Source organism: Carassius auratus, chromosome 38 (genome assembly GCF_003368295.1).
Source record: "Carassius auratus strain Wakin chromosome 38, ASM336829v1, whole genome shotgun sequence".
Classification (NCBI taxonomy): Eukaryota; Metazoa; Chordata; class Actinopteri; order Cypriniformes; family Cyprinidae; genus Carassius; species Carassius auratus.
The window spans coordinates 11,019,704-11,032,270 of record NC_039280.1 but is presented as its reverse complement, the minus strand read 5'-3'; positions in this window follow the sequence as shown (position 1 = coordinate 11,032,270).

The following is a 12,567-nucleotide window of genomic DNA, read 5'->3' as shown; positions in this document are numbered from 1 at the left end:
TATATATATATATATATATATATATATATATACATACACACATACATACAAAACACTTTAAGAGAATTCAAGCAATTATATGCAAAAACCGGTAACACTTTTTAATTTAAGGTGTCCTTGTTACACATGTTACATGTTATTCATATTATTCAATTAGATGCAAGTTACCCTAAGAAAAACCCTAATCCTAACCATTAATTAATATAACTCAATACCTAAATGTATAATTACACTCTAACAAGGACAACCTAAAATAAAATGTAACCCAAAAACGTTCTACAGTACATACAGCCCTTGTAACAACTTTCCCATGTAACAGCCATCCTATATCTCATGATTCTGATTTTCCTTTCTCTTGAAATTGATGGTTTGGAATGACTAGTTGCTGTTATTCAGTTTTTGATAGATTGCCAGGGGTTATCATCTGAGCCATTTCATCTCACATCTCCTGTAATTAGTTAATCTATCAAATGCTTGCACCTTTGGGTTTTATTTGAATACATATATACATATTCATGCAAAGTTGAAATGTAAATGCTTTGAATTTTTCTGTGGACTCAACCATCTTTCACCCTCATCCCCTCTGTCTTCATTTTGACAGGTGAAACAAATCAGGTGTTCGTTTTTAACATTGGGATCTTTCCAAAGAAAATGTAAAGCAGGAGAGATTACAGGAACACAAGGGTTTGACAACATTTCCACACATAGTACTCTTTTTTATTAGTTTTTCAGGTGTTTAGAAATAATGGTAGCCTACAGTACTAATTTTCTTCCTTTTTATGACCTCAGGCCATCAGTATTACCTCAGTTACTGAACATACATTCATTATTATGTAAGTGTGGAAGTCAACGATTGAGTTTCTGACATCAGAAATCCAAGGATTTTGTAACAAGATGTTCTCCAATTTATTTTCAAAAGAAAAATATTATATTGAGTTCTGAAAATCTTTTTTCTTAGTTAAATTAACTGGATTAAAGGAAATTCATTAATTTGTCATTAATGAATAACTACACAGAAACAAATTACATAATAGTAACAACAATTAATAACTACTATTAACTAACAAGATACTCTGATTAACAAATTAGTCATTAGTATTTACTTGAATGCGGTAGTGGAGGTTATGAATGCTTAGAAAATTATGTATGTTGCAATTAGGTTTTCATTGATAACTCTTGTTCGAATTATTATTATGTAGCCCAATAACTTTCTCTGAGAGGTTTGAAAAAAATAATAGTGAATCACGCACATTCACAATTGAGTGCTACTAAATAATACATTGTTAATCAGAGTTTCTTGTTGGTTATGTTGTGAAACGTTGCTTGTGTAGGTATTCATTAAACAAGGACAAGTGTTGTAAAGAGTTACTCATAATAAAAATGAAGCTGGATCTGTGGAGGAAGGAGGAAGAATTGTCAGAAGGCCAAGGCAAGTGGCTATTTATTTACCATGATGTTGAGATTGACAGGATTCAATGAATTTGATTTGTTTGAAGTCTATTTAGTTCAACATGGCATCATTTCTAAAAAAGTTGTTCCATTTCATTCTGTTCCAGCAGACATTTCTCCACAGTAGTCTAACTTTATGAATATAATTACATGTGCATGATAGGAATACACCATTCCAAGTAAACAAGACAGGTGCACAGGTTGATTTCATTGACATGGATTAACATCTCTAATGCAGCTTCACATAAGAATTTTAGGTCTTAGTTACACTTTAAAATATTTCCCTCATATCTCTTGGAATCACATGCATGGAATATAAAATGATTTATTTAATTTATAAATTACCAATAATTCTCTAAGAGTATATAACTGGTATTATCAATTCATTCCATTGTTAATCTACTAATGCATTCATTCTGAACCTGATATGCAAATTACTTGTTATTTTTTCAGGGGCAAACACTGACTAAACACGTTGAAAGACCCTTTCTGTCCTCACCAATCATCAAGCTCCGCTGACATGACACCATCCTAATTTATTGACTCAACAGACAATTATAACGCAATAACAGGACTCATTTTCAATTAATTTATAATGTCATTCTACTTGCGTAATTGCTGTCATTGTTGTAATTGTGTGGGCTTACAGAGTTGACCTCCCTGTCTGTGAGTAGAAGGAATGTGTCAGCAGAAACAGAGGGAGGTGACAACACTGCTTTTTACTTATTATACCAACTCTATGAGACATTAATATGCCATAGTCGATGGAGCCACAGGAGGGCAAAATCTGTGTGTGTGTGTGTGTGTGTGTGTGTGTGTGTGTGTCTACTATATGTGCGACACATAAAATTCCAGCATGAAGCATCTGATGTGAGACTAATTTTAATGTGCACAGAAAGAGCATGTGATATGTGATTTTTCATGGGAAGTGAGGAGATAACAAGTCACGGTTTCACATAGAATCTTGAATATGTACTGTATGGTTTCATCTCTTGCTGACCTGGAGAGTAGAGCTGCATCTCTTCATAATATACATTACTTGAAACACAAATAAACATGCATATACACAGCACATCACCAGACTTAGCCAGGCATAACAATTCTAAGACTTTCTGGAATTGATTTAGAAAATAGTGTCTCCTGGCCCCACCTTTGCTCATGTGGCTCATTTATCTCTCTTTACAGAGTAATGACTATTACTGTCATCTATTTGCAATGTTCTAAAAGATCAGGACAGTGATTCACCTCATAATGAAAGCCCTAAATTCTCTGGAAAAAAAGATTTTCTTTGAGCTCTTAATATCTCTTAAGAAACTTTCATCACATTGATCACATTGATCACATTGTTGTGATATCTTCTTCCAACTAATTAACCATTAAGCTAGGCTAAGTTAGTCAACTGAGCAATTAGCTTACTAACTAAAAGCTAACTGAAAGCACAACTGACATATCGGTAAGCCCCTCCCCTTGAACTCAGATGAGCTGTTGGCAGCTGCCAACAGAGCCAATGGCAGTTGAGTATCATTTGCACTGTGAGCGGATCTCAGAAATCTGGAAGAACCGAAGCTTGTATCGTTTTTATAGGGTTTATGCTTAACAAATGGAAGAACAATGTGCCTGGGATACTTGTAACACTTATTCCATGTATCCAGAGAACAGACAATGGAATTTATGTTTCCTTAACCCAAACAAAACCGAGCAAAATGTCCATAAGCATTCACCCCCAATCCCAATAAAGACAAATAGGTTCATTTTCTGGTTGTCATCCTCTCAATAAGTTACTATATTTATCTGCTCAAGCAGAACATTAATGTCATCTTGTGCTTCAGCAAGGTATCTCTGGCCAAAACTAGCTGATGTTAAAGTTAGTGAGCCCATGCATGCTAACGTACAAATCTAAATAGCGAGCTGTTTTCACAGCTTGTACAGTGTAGGGCAAAAACACAATGAAGGTCTAAATTACGTTTATGTCTCTTCATATTAAATCTTACCCTGCAGTACATGAACAGTGTTGATCCGTGATTTTTTAATCTGCAGTCGTGACGACCGTAACATCAGACTTCTCCCACTTGCATCGTGATCTGAAAACCCTCGCTTCTAAATTAATACCCACAATATTTATTTTAAAATCTTTTATATCCCTCCACAGCATATTTAAGTCCCACTTAAATGGTGGTCCTTTTGTGTCTAAAATTTGTCAAAAAGATATAGGGACACTGTCTTCACACTGACAGCTGTCAGTGTAATACAGTTAGCAACTTGTTTGTCTGAGTTCACAACTGTAACTAAGGGGGCGGGGCTAACCAGTAGGTCATTTAAAGGAAAGTTGAATTTGACAATTTTTTGCTTCTGTATTATATTCCAATAACAAATTTAACAACACCGTACTAACTATTAATACTCAGCAAATTAGGAGTTTATTGAAGGAAAAGTCGTTGTTAATAGTGAATAAGTGTTCCCTATTCTAAAGTGTTACCATGAACATATTTACATAATTAAAGCTATGTTTTCTATTCTGTGATTTGACTGTGGTAAATCTGATGGCTTGAGTCACATACTTTGCAGGTGATGATTGTCTTATCAGTGGTAATGGTGTGACATCAAAACTTTCATCAAAATGAAAGAAAGAATTTTGATAAAATAAAAATTTCTTATGTGCAGGTAGAACCTGGTATGCCACTGCTGTTTTGAATTTTGAAAACATTGTTTTTAAAATAATGTACTGTAACTCGCCAATAATGTTACCTCTAGTAAATGCCAAGAATAAATAAAAAATTGCTATTCATATCAGATAAGGTAAAACAGTAGAAACTATTATAACTTGAGTAGAAGGCTAGCCCAGGTTGGTTGGCCCAGTAATAGCCCAGTAATGCCCAGCAAATGTGCTGCTATGCAAACTAAATCTATTACTGAAAAATCAAGCCAGTGCTGATTCATGTTTTATTAATAAAGGTTCGTTTGTTGTAGCTTCAAGCTACTACAAAACCTTCCAATGCATATAGCAGTAGTCATTTTCTCTATTTACAGATATGACTGAATGACAGAAACATGCATTTTCCATTCAAATCCATTTGGAATGCTCTAAAATAAACATTTTAAATATAGGCTTACCCTAATAATTTAGGCTAAAGCAAAAAAAAGGGTTGAAAATACTCATCATTTGAATTATTTAGTTAATTTCGACACACACCTTATTGATATAGAATGCTAATTCACATTAGCTTGACCAACCTGAAAAATACAGTTTTAAAACCTGATTTTGAATTAAAAAATAGAAAAATGTATGCCATTTTGTTAGATTTTATTGGGGATTTGAAATATGTTACTGAAACGTAATCTTGACAAACCATTTTGGAGATTTCATACTTGACCCATTCAAGTACACAGAAAATAGTTGCCCGGGGGTATTGCAAAAATGCCCGCTGAGTGAACTTTTGGTTATGGTCATGTTATAGCGTGCGTTATGTAATGATATTGCAAAGCAGGCAGCAGTGGGTGTGAGGATTGTGGGGCAAGGTGAAAAAGAAGGATTCATCTAGAAATTGTCCCACAGGGGCGTCCTTGGATGAATTACTGAACACAAGGCACAACACAAGTGCCCTATATAATGAGGGTGAATAACTTAATTTCTGACCGAGCGAAGGAGCAAGAGAGAGGGGGGAAGAGGGGGGCAGAGAGGGGGGTGGGGGGTTCCAAGCTCACAGTGACAAGAAAATAGAGCATTTGCCCCTGTATTTTCCACCCCCTTCCATGCTTTAAATACTAGGAGGACAAACTTCATGCTGTTGAGGTAGAAAAATGAATGTTTTTTCACATGTCTGTCTTTAACCCCCCCCCACCATTTGATAGTTAGTAATTAGTAAAATACCAAAGAGTGGTTAGTTTGAAAGAATCATTATAACTGTAGCTATTCTTCATCAGAATGTTCATTTGGTGCTGTGGACTACAGTCAAACTCTGCATGAAGTGAGCTGTGTTGGGTGAGTTCTTTAAAATTGTAGCTTGTCAAGCTACAAGCTATTCACGATTGAAAGTATTTACAGTCAAGCTTCTCTTTCGAAAATGCAGATGGAATCTGATAGAAGTATCTACACTGAAGCTATTAAAAGGCGCAATATGTGTTTAAATAGAGAAGATTGGTAAAGGTTGTACCACTTTTTGCTGTAAAATCTGTGCTTTGTATTTTAACCTTGATAAATTATTTTTCACCTTTACATGCTGAAAATTAAAATAATTTGTCTGTCAAGTACAAAGAGTGCTGCTGTTACAATCCAGCCCACAGGGTGAGTTGTACAGTAATAGATGAGGTGGGCTGTGACACTAATAGAAACATGGACATCACTTTAAAGTCTCTGTGTAAAGATCAAACACTGTTTTGTTCCATATTTTGACATACATAAGTGTATGTATATATACATAAGTGACTGAAATTGATTGTCAAAAGGGAAAAATGCACAGTGGGGAAGGGACTTGGCTCTATCCACCGTTGTTGACAGAGTTATATCTGAATGCATGGATGAGTATGAATTTAAAAGTATAGTTTAGCCAAAAATAAAAAAAAATGATGTAATTATTTACACACCCTTAAATTGTTCTTTCTTCTGTTGAACTCAAAACAAGATATTCTGAAGAATGGGGAACCAAACAGTTGATAGTAGGCTAACCACTTACTTAGACTTACCGGTACATCCTCTAGCAGTGTCATTTCATTAGAGGATCCAGTTATGACATTTTGAATAAAAATTACAAACTAAATTTTTGTAACCATAAAAGCATGTGCATTTATAAAATGTTCATATTAAGTCCAAAAGGTTGCATTTAGAAAACATAAGGTTTCCATTTCATGCTGACTTTAAGAAAATAAATGTATTGGGAATTTAGATGTAAACAAATGTAGTTTTAAAATGTGTTTATCAGATAAGAAAACCAAATGAAAAAAAGTGCCTTTAAAAGAATCATTTCTTAAAGTTATATATAAAGGTATATATAAATTACTAAATTAGCTGTTGTACCCTATAAGATAAAATTTTTGATCAGGTTTTGACAGTTATGGCTGAAAAATGATTTAGCATATACGTTAAAAGACATAACACTATCCTCTTCTTTGGGTTCAGTGAAGTGAATATGAGAATATGAATTCAGACTTTCTCTCTTTTTTTACCTTTATGTGAAAGTTTTGAAGAAAATATAAGTAAAATTAAATCAGAGGATCTGCTGATTCAGATGATTCAGTTCTGTAATTTAATATCCATATACCTTATCAAATTATAACCCAGGAGTGAAATGATTCTCTACCTCAACCTAAATCATTTATATTTGTGCAAAGATTTCTATAGTCACCTCAGGGGGATAGTCGTCATGTATGATAGGAATTTCATTCCCACAGCACTGGGACTTGAATAAGTGAATCATTTTTGGCATTTGTGCTTGCTTGACACTGTCTGAATTAATTCATTTACTAGAACGAACTAGAATTTCAACCCTATACTACAATATATGTGAGAAAAGGCATTTAGGAGGGCATGTGTGATTATTCTATCAGCACAAACAATATGACATTACTGAAAAATAGTTAAGATAGTAGCATCTAAACTCGTGTGAGAAAGACATCACTTTTGGTTTCAGTAGGGAGAATCGCATGGAGAATTGCTACTTCTGCTCTTTTAGGGGGAAATTATTTTGTCCCATGGCAGCACTTGGGTTAGAGAATAAGTAAGTGCAGAAAAACGATGGAGAAAAATGAGACAGTCCTGTGGCTACATCACAGACTGTTCATTTCGCTCAGTGCAGTCAAAACCTCAAACCAGCCGTGGACTTATGCCATGCTTCTGTTGCATCTGCTGCCCCTCGGCACTGCAGCGGTTAGATAAATGTGTTAGTGAAGTTCCTGCGGCAGTAATGCCAGCCTCCAGCGTCTGGCACAGGATATCAAATGTGACATGATGCATAGACAGCAAATGCAAGAAAAAAAAAAAGATGAGTGAGTCTTCCATGGACCATAAAGGGCATAAACAGAAGGAGTGAGAGATGCATGTAATGGTGAACTATGAAGACAAGATGAGACAATAAAGCATCATGTTCTTGGCAAAGCATAACATCTAAACAGCACTCTGAGATTTGCTCTTAAGAACGTTAGCTTACCTTTAGAAGTGCTTACAGAAAACAGAAGGCTTAACAGACTTATGGGAGATCTTTGAAAGCCCCCTACAGCACAAAACATCCAGTCCACTCATCAGACTTTAGGAAAAACTGCTTACACTGGTACTCACCATGAGGTACTGATGAAACACACAGACAGGAGAATGACAGGGCCCTGCCTACGGGTAAATGCGTAGGTAAAACCGAGGCCGTAATCTTACCACGGTAGAGATGGCGCAACATGGTGCAAGAACAATATGGTTTCTTTTAGGAATCAGCATGTTCTCCTTTAGGACCTGTTGTGTGAAATTATGATTATCAGGCATTTTCAGCATTTGATGGAAATAGAATCATTAAAAGTTTAGGGAAAGTAAGATTTCTTATTTTATTTATTTACTTTAAATTAAAATGTTCACCAAGGCATTACATTACATTACTATGAGGAAAAAATACAGCAATATTACAAATATGACTAAAATGTAAAATAATATAATAATAGATAATGCTGCCTATGACCCCAAGGACACCATCCCCACCATCAAACATGGAGGTGGAAATATTATGCTTTGGGGGTGTTTTTCTGCTAAGGGGACAGGACAACTGCATCGTGTTAAAAAGACGATGGACAGGACATGTACAGGTCGAAATTGTAATGACTTGGAGAGGATCTGCGAAGAGGAGTGGGACAAAATCCCTCCTGAGAAGTGTGCAGACCTGGTGGCCAACTACAAGAAACGTCTCACCACTGTGATTACCAACAAGGGTTTTGCCACCAAGTACTAAGACAAATTCTGCAAAGGGGTCAAATTGTTATTTCACTCACTAAAATGCAAATACATTTTTCCCTCACTACATATATAGTTTTTTACATTTAAACATTTTACTTACTGTAACCTTATATGAAATTAATTTACTACAGTATAATTTGGCATTATTTTAAATGAGTTACATTTTTAAAAGTCTTGTTGCTAATCAATCAACAGATCAATAACTATAACTAATACGTGTATATAAATATATATATATATATATATATATATATATATATATATATATATATATATATATATATATATATACACACCTTTCCTTATGGGTAAATGCTTTTTATTAAGTAGCTACTGTAACAGCAGAAATGTTCATTTACAACAGTTCTCACTTTTTTTAAATACACCATTTTGTTTTCAAATGATTGAGATGGTTAATCATCTAAGCATGTAATATACCAATGTATTTTATTTACATACATATCTTTTCAAGAGATTTGTTGTTGTTGTTGTTTTTTATTATTCTGGTTTGATGTAAATACACTGAATAACATTCAGATGGACTGTAATGAATTCTCTTTACACTATTGCCAGTTTATCTCATAGGGACACCACAGTTGTTTACCAAATCCTTTTGAAGTGTCTGAGAGAATGTTTGCAACACAGAGCAGAATAAACTGGAGTGAGGGGAACCAATTAAATGACCACAAGAGGCCCATCAGAGAGGTCAAGAGGCTGACATGGTCACAGAGGTGAGCATCAGAGGGCAGGAACTGTTGTTTCAAATGAACTAGTTTACAGCATGTTCTGTGATAAACAGATGTCTCACTAAATTACAGTAACTCACCCAGTGTGAAAAGGTCAAGCACTGTATCAGTTCAGGCAATCTATAGGAACATTTTGACAAGAAAACAGGTACTAAAAGGAAATGCCATTACAACTGTTTCTTTGCTTTCTGTATGATTTACAATATTAACTGTACACTTTTCTCTCCTGTCAGAAGTGACACATCTGTCATGTCTTCAGTGATAACACATTTTTGATAACGTAACACAATATTACAGCTACTATAGACATCATGTCAGCTTGTTTTGATTTTTTAAATGCATTTCCTAATCTGATGTATCTTAAAATACAGGAATGTAACATTTACCATTCAGCTCTTGTAAGGGTGATTTGAAAAGTGTCTCTTGCATTGCTTGCTGTTTAATTAATTGGCGTTTAAAATGACTAAACAGAAAAATCATTCTGCTGTGTTTTGCTGATTTAATCAAATGTTCTCATTATGTTTTGAAACAATGGTTGTGTGAAAGGGAACATTTACAACCATAATGAAATCACAATCGCAGGTTTTGAATGAGCGACTAGCTGGGTTACAATGATTGGTTCCCACACATTCTTGTGAAAACAGCACCAAAGCGATTACAGAACTGTAAAGATCACATTTTCAATTCAATCATAATATTTTTTATTTTATATTTGATGTTGCCCTCAACCTCACAGCCACGATAAAATGTTGTTGTTAGCATATACTGTATTATTCATGTTAACTTACAACCAGAGAGAAATTATTATATTAATTTGAGTTCAGAGGCATACAATGGAAAGGAAAATATTGGATTTTTTCAACCCAGAAACTTTTCTGTGTCATCACACTCCTTTTTCTCGGGCAGAGGGAAAATGCAACTGAGCACCAGCATTGGAGTTAGTGCCTTGTATTTTTGATTTAGGAAATGTAGTGTTACAATCGCCCCTGGTCTCCCCTAATATATGGTCCCAAAGCAAGACATCTTACACGGCAGCCAATCAGAGTTTTGATGAAGACAAACAGCAATAAGGTGTCACGTAGATAGCAATCTTTCTGAGACACTTTATGTCTTTGCTATCTATGGAGTCTAATGGAAAAGGTGGAAAAGGAGTGGAGACGGATGTGTGGATACTGTGTCCTTCATGGCTATATGCTTCCGCGACTCATACTAATTATAATCATACCGAGGGCTGTGGCCTCCACCGCCCACCCACTCCACACAGCCTATAGAAGATGACTTGACCGTTCTGCCTGTCTGCTCCTCCTATCGCATCCGTGTGAGCGAGAGTGAGAAACTCAACACATAAAAAGGTATTGTCTTGCCGCAAGCAATACAGTGGACACTGAGTGAAAATCTCGCCTCCTTCAAGAGTGTGTGAAAGTGTCTGGTGTGTTTGTGCACTCTGTGGCCTTGGCCTCTGCATTGCCTCTGTAAGAACTGCAGTAGCACAAACACACACACAATTTCACACCAACACTTAAAATAGCAGTTCAACCAAAAATGACAATTCTGTCACCATGTATACACTGTCATATCATTCCAAACCAGTATGACTTGCTTTCTTCTGTAGAACATAAAAGGTACATTTTTAATGAATATCCTGGCTGCTATTTTTCATATTAAAGGGGACAGTGCTATCAGGCTCCAAAATAACAAATAAGCACCATGAAATCATCCAAAAAAGGTCATTATAAATCATGCACTACATTCCAAGTCTTTTGAAGTCCTACAATAGCTTTGTGTGCGGATCAGGCTGAAATGTAAACTCTCAAATCTAATATAGTGCCGTTAACATCTGACACTTGATCACAAGGCATGTGAGAACAAAAGCATTTGGCACCCCATGGTACCAACATGCCATTTGTGATGTCCAATTTATTTTTTTATTTTTTTTGTCAAAGTGGAAGGGAAGGTTTTCAATAATAATTTATATAAAAAATATAAATACATAAAAAATCGCAACCCATTATTCTCTGCTGAGATTTGGGTAATTTTGCAAGAAATATCAACAAAACAGAAGTTTATCAGAAGAAGAGAGAAGAATAGTAGCACAATAACTAAAAAGCTAATTGTATAAAAACTGTATAATAATTGGATAATACATAAATAATGCAATAGCAATGATTAATGAGTATAATTCATATTGGAACTTACAATTTTTTTTTAAGAATCATATTTTTACAGCTGACTCATATACATCATATACTTCTGAACTGAAATTCTGTTGTGGTGTTAATAATATCATACGTTATATTCATATAATCACGTAAATCATTCTGCTGAAGAAGTTTTCTAATTGAAAGAAAGTTGAGTGAGAGAGTGTATTCATCAGTGAGAAGGGTTAATAGAAAGATGTACAACATGGTTCAAAGAATACATATAGAACTTAATCAAACAGTTTTTTTTAGCATCTCTCTAATTGGTAGGGATGTAATTAAAGTGACACAGCCTTTGGGGACTCACTGCCAGATTCTGTGTCAAAATGAGAGATGGGAATGTGTGTGCATGTGTGAGTATCTGAGAGATAGAGATTAGGGCCTACTTCAGTTTAATTTATCTGTCTGCTGTAATGGACAGACAGGTAATTTAAACATCTCCATCAGCATGGTGATGAGAACCACGTAATACCTCTGATTATGTACATGCATACAAACACAGATATGCTGGTTGTGTCATCAAGAAATGCAAAGTGCTCGAGATTATTAATAAGTTTATGCACCAATAATCTTACATTTTCTTTTACATAAAAGTCTTTACTTAGTTTTCATTGATATCGCTTCACTCAAATAATTACAAAGAAATCACAAGTAACACATTGAATGAAATGTGAAATTTAAAAGTAGAAAGACTGAAATAGTACTTCCTAACTCCAGGCTTCTGTGTTTTTCTCTAAAACCAAGTCTTGTTTTTTTTTCTGTACGCAATGAATGTCAATGGTATCCAGTTTACTGTTTAGTGAAGAGTCATATACAAAGTGTGTAAAACTTGAGATGATCATCTCCTCCTTTCTATTTGTCAGAATGCCAGGAAGAGAAATCACCTGTCAAATCCTCATGTACATTTCCATCTGTGATGGGTCAATGCCTCGGGCTGACAGCATGGCTTGGTCAGTGCAACAGCATGATTCACTTGTCAGTATTTCAGGATGCCAGTGTCCCTCATTTTACAAAATCACTGAACAACCCTAACAACACCTATTGCTGCTCTTTAACAATTACTTGAACATACCCTAGGACACAAATCAAACATGGAGATGGTTAGGGGTAATTTCCTCACTAACTTTAAACTGTGGCTTTAGGCAGTTTTGTCCAGCTCTGTATACCATTGAAATGCATTATCATTGGCCTTCAGGTCCATGTTTCATTGCTCATGCTACTTATGGTGTAATGGCGGGCGTTGGCTGTT